Raw genomic sequence first — 12265 nt, forward strand, 5'->3', positions numbered from 1 at the left:
TGTGCATATGCATCTTACATGAACTTTAAATTATTCCAAATGGATGTTAAGAGTGCATTTCTTAATGGAGTTATAAACGAGGAAGTTTATGTTAATCAACCTCTAGGGTTTGAGGATCCAAAATTCCCAAACCATGTTTATAAACTCAAAAAGGCTTTGTACGGCCTCAAGCAAGCACCACGTGCTTGGTATGAGAGGCTGACCAGTTTCCTGCTGACTAGAAATTATGTCAGAGGCAAAGCTGATACAACCTTATTCATTAAGAGAAAGGGTAAAGATACCCTGCTAGCTCAAATTTATGTTGATGATATAATATTTGGTGCAACTAACGAATCAATGTGCAAGGAATTTAGCAAACAAATGCAGACTGAGTTTGAAATGTCGATGATGGGAGAACTCAACTTCTTCCTCGGACTTCAAATAAAACAAGGAAAGAATGACATCTTCATCAGTCAAGCTAAATATGCCAAGGAGATATTAAAGAAATATGACTTGGAAAATTGCAAGCCAATATCCACTCCTATGGGCACTGACACTGTCCTCTGCGCTGATGAGAATGGTAAGTCAGTAGACAGAAAATTGTATCGAGGTATGATAGGCTCTTTACTTTACTTAACAGCTAGTAGACCGGACATTCAGTTCTCAGTATGCTACTGTGCTAGATATCAATCTAACCCTAAGGAATCTCATTACAAAGCTGTAAAAAGAATCCTTAGATATTTGCAAAGCTCAGTGAACGCAGGTTTATGGTATCCCAACACTCATGGATTTACACTCGTTGAATACACTGACGCTGACTATGGTAGAGACAAGCTAGAACGGAAAAGCACCTCTGAAGGATGTCATTTCTTAGGAAGCTGTCTTGTATCCTGGTTCAGCAAGAAGCAGGCGTCAGTAGCCTTGTCTACCACTGAAGCTGAGTACATTGCTGCTGGTCATTGTGTTGCTCAAGTCCTATGGATTAAGCAACAACTTGAAGACTATGGTGTTCAAACAAAGACAATTGAGGTCAAATGCGACAACAAAAGTGCAATTGATCTATCAAAGAACCCAATTCAACACAACAGAATGAAGCATGTCAGCATAAGGCATCACTTCATTAGAGACCATGTACTCAAAGGTGAGATAAAGCTGACCTTCGTCCCAATGGATGAGCAGCTTGCGGATATCTTCACAAAGCCACTGGCTCGTGAACAGTTCAGCATACTGAGAGAAGCCATTGGTATGTTTAATCCTCTTCAGTAAAATCCTATTCTAAAATGTAAATTTATGCTGAGTGAATTACTATGCTGAATGATTTATGCAAATGCATGCTGAGTACTTAACACAAAATACACATCAATACTGAGTCAATATGCACACCGAGTAGTAATCTTAAACTGAGAAATCATCCTTTCATATACTACTGACCACTCAGAATCCAAAACGCTTAGTATTCTAAACGCTAAGTGTTAGATCCGTTGCATTAAATGCAAAAGCACACGTATAGCCACCTAGGATGACGTATGCGCCGAATGTGTCATAAAAGCCAGGATCTTTGTCGATTAACAATCCCAAGGCAAAACTGACACATGGATTCGATAAGATCCACTCTTCACCGCTATAAATAATGTGTAAATCCCCATTCTCTATTTTCTTTACACCTACCGAATTCTAAGGCAAAGCTTTCTCTCTAAAAACTCTCAAAGCTTCCCAAACTTGTTCTGAAACTATGACTAAAGTTTCCGTCAACATCTCCGGTGCCGGTCACCCTAAGACCAGCTCCGATGAACCCTCCAGGCAAACTTCTGTGCCTGAAACTACCAAGGTCACTACGCTGAGTAAAGGAAAAACTGGGCAAGTTACCTCCTCCAAAGGAAAACCGACCAAGGCCAGAACCTATACAAAGGTTTTTGGTAACATTAGCGAATGGAAAGTGGACTTCTCATGATGGGTCTCTGAGTCCTTCGTGACTTCCGAGCAACCCTTCTGCGAATGGATATCGCAAAATGGATAGACCGAGCTGTTCTCTATTAAGGATCACACCTATCCTGACCTAGTAAGGGAATTCTACAAGAACCTCCAAGTCGCTGATGATAACCTGGACTATCTGGCAATAGTAGTAAGGGGGAAAACGATTTTCATCAATCCCACCTATTTGGCGAATTTGCTGAAGTTGAAAAATGAAGGAGCAAAGCTGAGAAGATCTGGAGATCATGACGGTACTGGGTACGAAGTCACCTTCTGTAAACCTGAAGGCCACTCAGGAGAAGTCTCCAGTTCCTCTATGGGTCAGCACCAAAAGATGGCTCACTATCTGCTGACCTACTTCATTTATCCTAAGATCAACTGCACCACCTCAGCAACGAACTTTGACCAATGCTTCATATGGAATATGCTGACATACAAACCGATCAACATGCCAGTAATCCTGATTGATGGGTTCCTACGAAGCACTGGAACTCTCAGGCTGGGCTCTCTCATCACCAGGATCCTCATTGATCATCAAATAGACCTAACTGATGAAGTTAAAGCTAGAGGATCTGAAATCATAGCTGCTTCGATGAGGGCTTTGAAGTTCAATGAACCCCTAAAGAAAGCAAAAGCTGGTGCTACTGGTGAACAACAAGCTGAGGGAACAGCTCCCCAGCAAAGAAGAAGGACAAAGGCTCCAGCTACCCGTAAGAGAAAAGCTGTTGAGACTCCTTCAAAGAAGGCTGAGCCTAAGGCAAAGAAGCCTAAGTCAGTTGCTGAACCAGGTCAGGAGAGACCTAAGTCAGCTGAGAAAAGGAGCAGGCAAGATGAGCCTGAAACTGAGGAAAGAACAGATGCTGATGAGCAACCTCAAAAGAAGCAAAAGTCTTCTTCACTGACTCCAATTGACGCAATCCCTACTGACGTCATTGTTCCTGGTGATTCTCACTACACACAGTGTCTAGGAACTGAGGCTGTACAGCAAGAGGATGATGTGCAACTGGACGATCAGTTCATTGCACAAGTTGAGGAAGAATTGGATGGGGAGGATGAAGAAGATGAGGAACAGGGAGAAGAAAACAGTGATGAAGCTGACTCCGAGGAGACAGCTAGTGAGATTGAAGCTGAGCAAGCCAATACTGAGTTGGCTGCTGGAGAAGAACAAGAACATGACCAACACAATGTTGATCAAGTACAAAAACAAGCTGACCAGCTTAATGCTGATCAAGAAGCTGATCAAGAAGAAACTTCTCCATCTCACTCAGGAGAGTCTATTCAAGCTGACCCTCCTCCTCGCAGAAGAAGATTGGTTAAGGCAAGTCAGAAGACAGTCAGTGACATTCCTGTTCAACAACCAACCCTTCCTGACTTTGTCATTCAGAAGCCGACCCAAGACCCTTCTAAACTGAAGCTAAAATTTTTCAGAAAACAACCAACCACTACTCCACCGGCCTCTCTAGAAAAGCAAGCCTCTATTTCTTCACCAAAGGAACATGCCGACTTGAATGCTTCCGCCAACTCAACAAGTCAAGTTGAGTCAATTCCTGTAAATGCTGTCAATCCAAGCATTGTGCTGACTCAAAACATTCCTGCCCCAGTCAGCACAGATAGCATCAGAATTACCTCTTCTCCAATCAACATATCTGCCGATCAATCAACTCTACCAGAGACTCAAGTGCAGATTGGAACCACACTTCCAGTCACTGACCATGTGATTCCACTGACTCCTCTTCCAACCGTTCATACTGATGTCACTGGACAACTTAATGAAGGCTCTCAAAGCTATATGAATGCCACTCAGTCTGGTAAACGAATCATCGACTCAGTGCAGACATTGATCAAAGACCTTCAACAAACTACTCCTCCTGCTGCTGGGTCCTCTACTGTTGAGACTACTCAGCGCTCCCTAGTAACTCAGCTTCTCAATGAAGTTAAGGGATTCAAGGACTTGCTGAGTCTCATCATTACCTTTCAAGCACAGCAAGCTAAGCAGGATTCCATCGCAAAGCTGGCTGAGATCCAGCTGACAACAGTTCAACATCTCAACGCTCTTCAAGAACAAGTTCAGACTTTGTCAGCTGCGAACACACGCTATGCTACTTCTGATGAAGTTAAAATGCTCTTTGCTCAGCTTCACACCGAGCAAATCAAAACCAACGAGCAAATGGTCTCCTATTCTCAGTGCTCAGTGGAGCAAATTGGTGAGGCCGTTCGATTGCTGAATCTGAACAAGCAAGAAATGGAGACTGACGCTATGAAGCAAAATGAAATGTTGTCTATCACCAAACAAACCTTCAACCACATACGTCACAGCAATATTCAGCGTCAATACCATGACACATCCTTACTTAAAACATTCCATCAAGTCGTTGCTGGTCTGACCGATGCACTTACCTGGATAGGCAAATCTCAAGCCTTCACAGTCAGCATGATCAGCGCTGCTGAACTTAATATACCCACCGAGGTCTCAGATAATGGAGTGGCTATTTTTGATGGTGTCAATGAAAGCGCCGTTAGACTTAAAGCGCTGTCCACAGAACTGACCCGAGCCGTCTTAACCGACGCTTTTAGGATTCCTCCTCTCGATGCTGACAAAACGGGGGAGAAAGAACAAGCGAAAACACAACATGAGTCTAGTCAGTCCAAATAGAAGAGAAAGAAATAGATATAGGCTAGCTCAGTATAGGCTAAGTATGTAGTCTCTATGCCTGTCTTGTTCTTTTGTTTGAAAATGATGACTACCTATATTAATATCAATACTTGCATCTTTTCATTCAAACCCTGAGTTCTGAATTATTTTTTATATACGATGCTGTGTATTAAGTCATTATGTATCTTCAATTGAATCAGCTATGTTTAATGCTTACAAAATTTATTGATTGAACCCAATGCTGATAACATGTTTGACATTGACTTGTAACATTGTCTTATAAAACTCATTGAACAACAAATTACTCAGCGCCCTCTGAATGTTAAAACCTTCCGCTTAACACTGAGTAAAATAGAATATGTTCCATGAGCTGACCTATATCTGAAAACTGACCTTAGACTTACTCGATTAAACCTTTAAATGTTTAGAGTAAAACTAAGTCAGTAGCTCAACCCTTACGGGGGAGTTTGCTAAAAATATTAGGTCAACTATCATGGGGGAGCTCAACACTGAGTTCTTCGCTGAATAGTTTTGCCAACATCAAAATGGGGGAGTTTGTTGAAACACCTTTCCACATAATTTTGATTTGACAAAATTGTTTAAGTATAATTAAAAACATATTCTAAACACACTAAGTTTAAATGCTTTGATTTATTCTACTAATGTGTTTGTTCAATGTTGAGTTCAAAAATTGCTTATAAGACATAAGGATTAAAAGGCCCAAGCCCAATACAAGAGTCAAAGCCCAAGTCAAACGATTCAAGACAACTCGGCCCGCGAATGTCAAAACGTTGTCGTTATGGACAAAATGCAACTCAGCGGAAGAAGGATCTAGAAGACCTTCAGGGAACAACTTCGGAACGAAGCTGCTGAGTTGATTCGACAAAGCGTACAAGACAGCAGCTGGCTATGGAAAACTTCCAGACAAAGTGTTTCCACTTTGGGTAAAGTTCAGACGACACAGTATGCTGTCTAGTTGACATTACCATAAATGGAGAGACACTCTGCCGAGCTGACCAAAAGCTGACCGAGGACAGAAGATACTCAAATCTGATTGGCCGAGAGCTCTGAGCAAGTCAGGATGACAAAGACAGGAAGCCGTTTCCCTCCAACGGTTATTTCGAAATTCGAAATGACCGATGTCCAGACGTCTCTATAAATAGTGCCATCAGAAGCTTCATTCTACACAGAACTTGATCAAGCCATTACGCTGACCAAATTTCTACGCAAGTTCTGCAAGCAAAAAGCAAAGCAATCTTACACTAAATTTCATATCATCTAAGGTGTCTTAGCAATCATTGTTTAGGACAAACACTTATCATTTCTAGAGATTTGAAAGGAGAGGTTGAGTACTCGGTTATAGTACTCAGCGAGAGATTAGGATTGAGTAGAGGTATAGAGGAAGGTACTCTTGTTATACTCAGTTACTAAGATTGTAAAAGGTTTGAGGCTCTAAAGAGCTCAGTAGAGGATTCGAAAGCTCGGAACGTGTTCCGGGGACAGGATGTAGGCTTAGAAGCCGAACCTGGATAAATCTGCTGAGTAACGCATTTCTTACCTTAAACTCCTTATATATATATATTGCTTGCTTAAATAACCAAAAACTGACCAAGTAAAGAGGTCAAGCTGAGTTGTGCCCATCAAATATCTGAGCTCAGGAATAGACTCTAAGTGCTATCTCCTGACTCAAGTCAAGAAACTGACCTAGTCACTAGTTGACTAAGCCAGTATCTTGCTGTTTACTCAGCGCCGCTGTTAAAACCTTTTCTCTTAAGAAAAGAAGTCTGCCCTAAATTAGAAAAAGTTTAAATAGTTCCTAACCCCCCCTTGGAACTATACTTGTAACGTTATAAGGGACCAACAAGGGGGACTAAACTTTCCCAAAGGAATCTTTCCAACTACTATCACTATGGGAGGAGAATATTGACGATAATCGATTGCCTCGGTCTCCGTAAGGGGTCTTTTGCTTGTTGTGAGTCCTTCCTCATTCACCCTCTCTATCATACTCCTAAGATATATTCCTCCTCCACGAACAATTGTGATCTGTGTTCCAGTTGCTGGAGTAGGTCGTGGACATTGGTTCTTTGTCTGCTTACTCATTTTTGGCTTGTTGAACGATGTTTATAGTACAAAGGAGCTGATTGGTGATGCAGTCTATAAATTCTCTGTTGGAAGGTTCCCTAGATCCCAAGCATTCACTAATATGTCGATTGATGTCCAGAGTTATTTGAAGGAAGGCTTTTGGGTTTTACTAGCGCCACGAAAGGTGCCAAGTTGTGGCGAGGTTGTTGGATTAGTTGCGGTTTATTGATGAGTCATAGTTGTTTTTAGTTTGATCCATGCTCACCGCACCAATTTGATGAGAGAATCTCGAAGGTATTACTTCATTGCCTAAGATGATCTTTCTAGTGCCTAAGGTAAGATAGAAAACTGATCAGCGCGAGACTTTTGACGGGCAACCCCACTCTGATGTCAAAATTAGTAGAGTATATGATAGAGTACTAAGTAATTGCAATAGATGTGTGTATGTACATTGATTATAACATTTAGATAGTATTTATAGGATGCTCATAAGTAAATCTGTCAAGTGATGTCTTTAGATTCCTCGGAAGACAATTGTTGTCCTCAAAACAGATTCTAGCAAGTGCACTAGATACAATTAATAAAATGATAAGTAGAGTATCGTCTCCTCAGGGATTGATGACCAATTTTTACTAGAAAAACCTTGTGGAACAGGGTGTTCGTGGTATGTGACTTTTTCTTTAGTTGAGAAATGATTTGATCTGGTTACTGAAAATACTAAATGTAAAGATTCACTCTCATAAAATGTGGATTTGTTATGATAAAAGAGAGAACAGGCTAAGCCAAAGCGGAACAGGTTGCTTACAGCATCTTATTTCCTATTTATTCATGAATGTCATAAAGTGAAGTCAAGGTCTCTGCTTTTTGGCTCACTGTTAAGCCCAAAATATACCTAAAATATCATACATAAATACGTTAAATTTACATTGAATTCGTGCTAAATATATTCATTTAGAATACTTTTACGTCTTTATTTATTTCTTTGATGCAAGGTACTTAATTATTTGGTTAAATCCAAATAGGAGCTAAAACGGAGCTAAAATGGAGGAAAAACCTAAAAAACGTACCGAGAATACGTATCAGTCAGAAGAACGCTCAAGGAGGACGAGAAGCAGTCGAAAGACAGGGAGATAACTCTCTGTCGCGACTGAGTTTTTCATAATCTCAGTCGCGACTTACAAAAGGCGTCACAGAAGAAGAACGAAATCTTCAACCCACCCTTGTACCCCCTGTCGCGACTGAGATTTTCAGAATCTCAGTCGCGACAGCGAAGCATTCTGCACATATTTCACATGTTTTAATCCGAGAAACGCGTCTGTTCGTTTGGATAAAAGCGACCCTTCACCAACGGACACGACCCATCATTTACAACCCTTCAACAACTATAAATAAGTGATCCATTTCAGAAATTGAAGAGGTTGGAAAAGTTAGAGAAATTAGAGAAGAAAGTTATTATGTTGAGTTTCTGATTCAGAAAAGAATCAGAAAGTTAGATTACATTTATGTGTAAACAAACTTGCTGTACACAAGTTGTTATTAGATTAGTTATAAACACAGTATTAGTTTAGTTTCAAAGGTTGATTAGAGACAAGTTTTCATTCTGGTAGTGGACTGACCAGTCTCTATTCCGAAGATCCAGCGAGAAGAATTGACGGCTGAAGCGTATGAGGTCTGACAAACCTACGGAGTTTGAGGGAAAGATTGACAACCCGGATCTCAAAGTTTTCGTTACAATGCTCTCCAAGTTTCTACTTCTCTGTTAACTTGTGAAGATTCACATTTCATTAATGATATACTTATTTATTCAATACATTCTTTCTATTGTTATTTTGATATTGTTCTGACAAAATGATTTTCAAAATGATAAATTGGTGTTTTTTAAAACGTTCTATTCCATCTTATTCATATAAGAACTTTGTTGAACACTTGACAGATTTAGTTTTTATGGATGATATGATCGCTGATCGTGGCTTATCAGACATAAAATACTAGTTTGATTAAGGTAGCAATCTGCTCCGATCCAAAGAGATTTCTACGGTTCAAAGCCATTTAATTGAGTAAATCCCTATATTGTTACATGTCCATAATCTTTTCAAAGTTAAAGTTGTTTTCTTTGCTTTATGAAAATAAGTTTTATACCTTCTATTTATTCCAATTACGGAAGTATCTGCCTTGTAATCAAAATCTCAAGACGGAACTGTTCTCTAAACTCGATATAATATTTCTATCTAATCCTAATTTACCCAATCCAATTCCATCAATTAAACGTATTTCTTTTATTAAACCTAAACACGTGATTAAAACTGAATTAAATAAAGTTTTAGTTAAAAAACGTTCCCTGTGGGTTCGATATCTTTTATTACTACAAGCGTATACCGTGCACTTGCGGAAATCGCTCAACACTCACTTAAGGCAACTTTCGTGTGTTCTTAAGATTCTAAGTCTTACTACAACCTTAAGCATCCTTAACGTTGGTTCTTTCTTGCATTACGAGTGAAACATCATTTCTATTTAGAAAACCCTTGATACAATCCCCTAATATTCCTATTTTGGGTCTTGAACGTTTGATAAGAGATCTATGAATATGAAAGCAGTTCCCTATCATTCATAATTCACTAAAATAGATGCATATGCGAATAAGAACTTCATCAAACACATCAGCATTGTCAAACCCGACCTAAAATAAGATCAGATAAGACGGTGAGACATTACCACTGACTTATTATATAAACCAGTAGCAGTATCTCTCAAATAATGAGAAAAATCAAGCAAAAACCAAATTCTATCTTAAAGCTAAAATGACCAACATATGTCATTTCCAGCATAACTTTTTCATACAGAGTCCGATCAAGACGATTCAAAAACCGCTGGAAACGTAAGATAAAAATAAAGAACTTTCATTTAGGACTCCATGATAGATTCGGCTTATATCTGGTCGAAAAATGCATCACAAGGTTCATGTATGAATCTGATTTTCCAGCAGCACCTATATAGACAATTCTCTATATCTCTAGCTCAAAGTTATGACTTACTCATAACCCATTTCACACCATTCCACAAGTTCTCAACTTCAGCTAATTTTATATATATACATGTAGATAATACAAACCAAACAAAAGGACACTAGCAAAAACAAGTTATACAAGTGTCCTTGTACTATCCACATATATGTACATGAACAAAATGGATGCAATACCCTAGAGACGACTTGCACCTCGTAGCTGTAACCAAACCACGCCCTAGGATCGAGTACCCCTCTCGGTACCTTGCACTTCTTCGCCTAAAACAAAATAGTAAAAACATTTGGAAAAATGAGACAAAAATCTCAATAAGAAACTATCAGCTATAAAAACCATCTTTACTTAACATAGCTACATATATATGTTTATAAAGGATTTAATCAAAACCTTATAGAATATACTCAAAACTGAAGTTCATAATATCGTCAAAGTATTAAACCAAAAACCCAAAATATATACTCTTGTATCCATTCTTGAGTTCATCCCCTTGTAATTCAAATCACAATTCACAACATATACGAGACGTCTCTTAACATTGCCTATCCCATATGGTCTTACCCAACACTTCATTGCCATACCCAATAGGTCTTCAGACTGTGTACACAGGCCATATTTCTCACTAAATATGGTCTTTAGAATCAAAAGCCATCGAACCGGAATACTCTTAATGGATACCAAACATTTATATATATATTGAAACCAAAAACATATATGTATATATGTATATACTTTCAATTCCTCCAAAATATCAATCCTTAATCAAATAAAATTCCAAAGTTAATCAACCAACGAAACCTCAAATCAATATAACCCAGTAAAATCTGTAATTCACATGTAAACATAATCAATAGTTCATTTGAACTATAATTTCACAATAAAAAGCAAGATTGTGAAAAACCTCAATTTTACAAAATTCCGGCATAACCCTAAAATATCAATTTCTGGAAATTCTTTGATTATATATATATCTATATACATAAAACTCAAAATATAGTTGATAGTTACTTACCTTAGCTGCTAATTGTAGAAAATACACCCGTTCAATTCTCCTCTAAATCCTGTCTAAGACGTTTTCCCTCCAAACGCTTCCGAAACTCAAAAACTCTTCGGTTATGACTTAGATCTATACTTAAGGATGCTATAGTTTAAGTTTCAAGTGATTTGGACGGTCGAATCTCCGTAAATCAAAGAAACGGTGGAGAAACGGTCGAAGAATGACGAAGAGGCAGAAAGAAAAAGAAACAGAGAAGAAAGAAAGAGAAGATGCTCGATGATCTGGAGATGATCTGGAGAATTTGGGATTTATATCCCAAATTTGACAAACATCGAGTTTGATCCTCTATCTTTATATAATCTTTTAAAAATTACCCTAAACTTTTAATTTACACATAAACCCATCGAATTAACTCCAAATTTTTTCCATAACACCAAATAAAAATCACATACCCCATAATTATAATATATATTAATATCTAGATATAAATTCTAGAAATTTGGACACGGACGTGACGAGCATATATTAACATTCATTCATAAAAAGAAAGTAGATAACTTACAGCACCAGTCCTTACTGGTCTAGCCTATTCAAAACGACTACTCACTCATGGTGCGGAGTGAACAGCTTGAGCTTAATCTGTGATACTCCATTGACAGAGTTATCATTCCGTTCCTAGAGAGCTTCCTCTCTCCAAAATTGTTCAGTCCAAAATTCCCCCTTCCTTTCCCTCCACTACCAATATAAATAGGAGGGAAAAGGATCTCAAAAGAGTACGAAAAATAAACTAAAATATTACAATAAAAAGATTGTTCAACAAAAGAGATGGATATTATTTTGGTACTGAACGTGGTGGTATCTTCTTTGACTCTTGAATACTCAAGAGTCGAAACATCATGTCATCATGCTACTTTTGGCCGCCTATTCCTGCTCCGCTTCCTCTAGTCGTTGTCCTTCATCAGATCGCAGCATTAACTGTTGGTTCATAGCTAGGTCTTCTCCTTTCGGCAGATGCAAAACAGGCTGCATAACAGCCTTTTTGACTTGATCAATACAAATCTGCATAAAACACCAATTAGTCCTTCGTTTATACAAGAATAAACCTTTATTAGCCTCATTTTTATCATATAAGGTATGCTTAAATAGGATCAATTACGTGCCTATCAACAATTGAATGTATTTTAGGTAATTTGTGTTATACAAGTTTTAGGATTCCTTGATCCCAGGCATGATTGGTGGGTTCTAATCCGAGACGGATTCTGATGTCCTCCCATTGGTCCACATTTCTAAGAAAGTGCAATATTGCTATTTGGTTCAATTTGACGGCTTCTGTTGATCCGGACGTCCTTGCTAGTTTAAGGTGAGGATATATTTAGACTCTAGTCGGACGAAACAAGGCCTTTGATAATTAATCGGATTTTTTTTATTTTGTATTTGTAAATCAACAAAACTGTTATATAAATTCAATTAAAATATGTAATATGATATCATCTAAAAACATGTATATTTGTTACACATTTTTAAACACGTGTAAACATTGACATTTCAACAACAATAATACCGAAA

This window comes from Euphorbia lathyris, chromosome 2 (genome assembly GCF_963576675.1).
Source record: "Euphorbia lathyris chromosome 2, ddEupLath1.1, whole genome shotgun sequence".
Classification (NCBI taxonomy): Eukaryota; Viridiplantae; Streptophyta; class Magnoliopsida; order Malpighiales; family Euphorbiaceae; genus Euphorbia; species Euphorbia lathyris.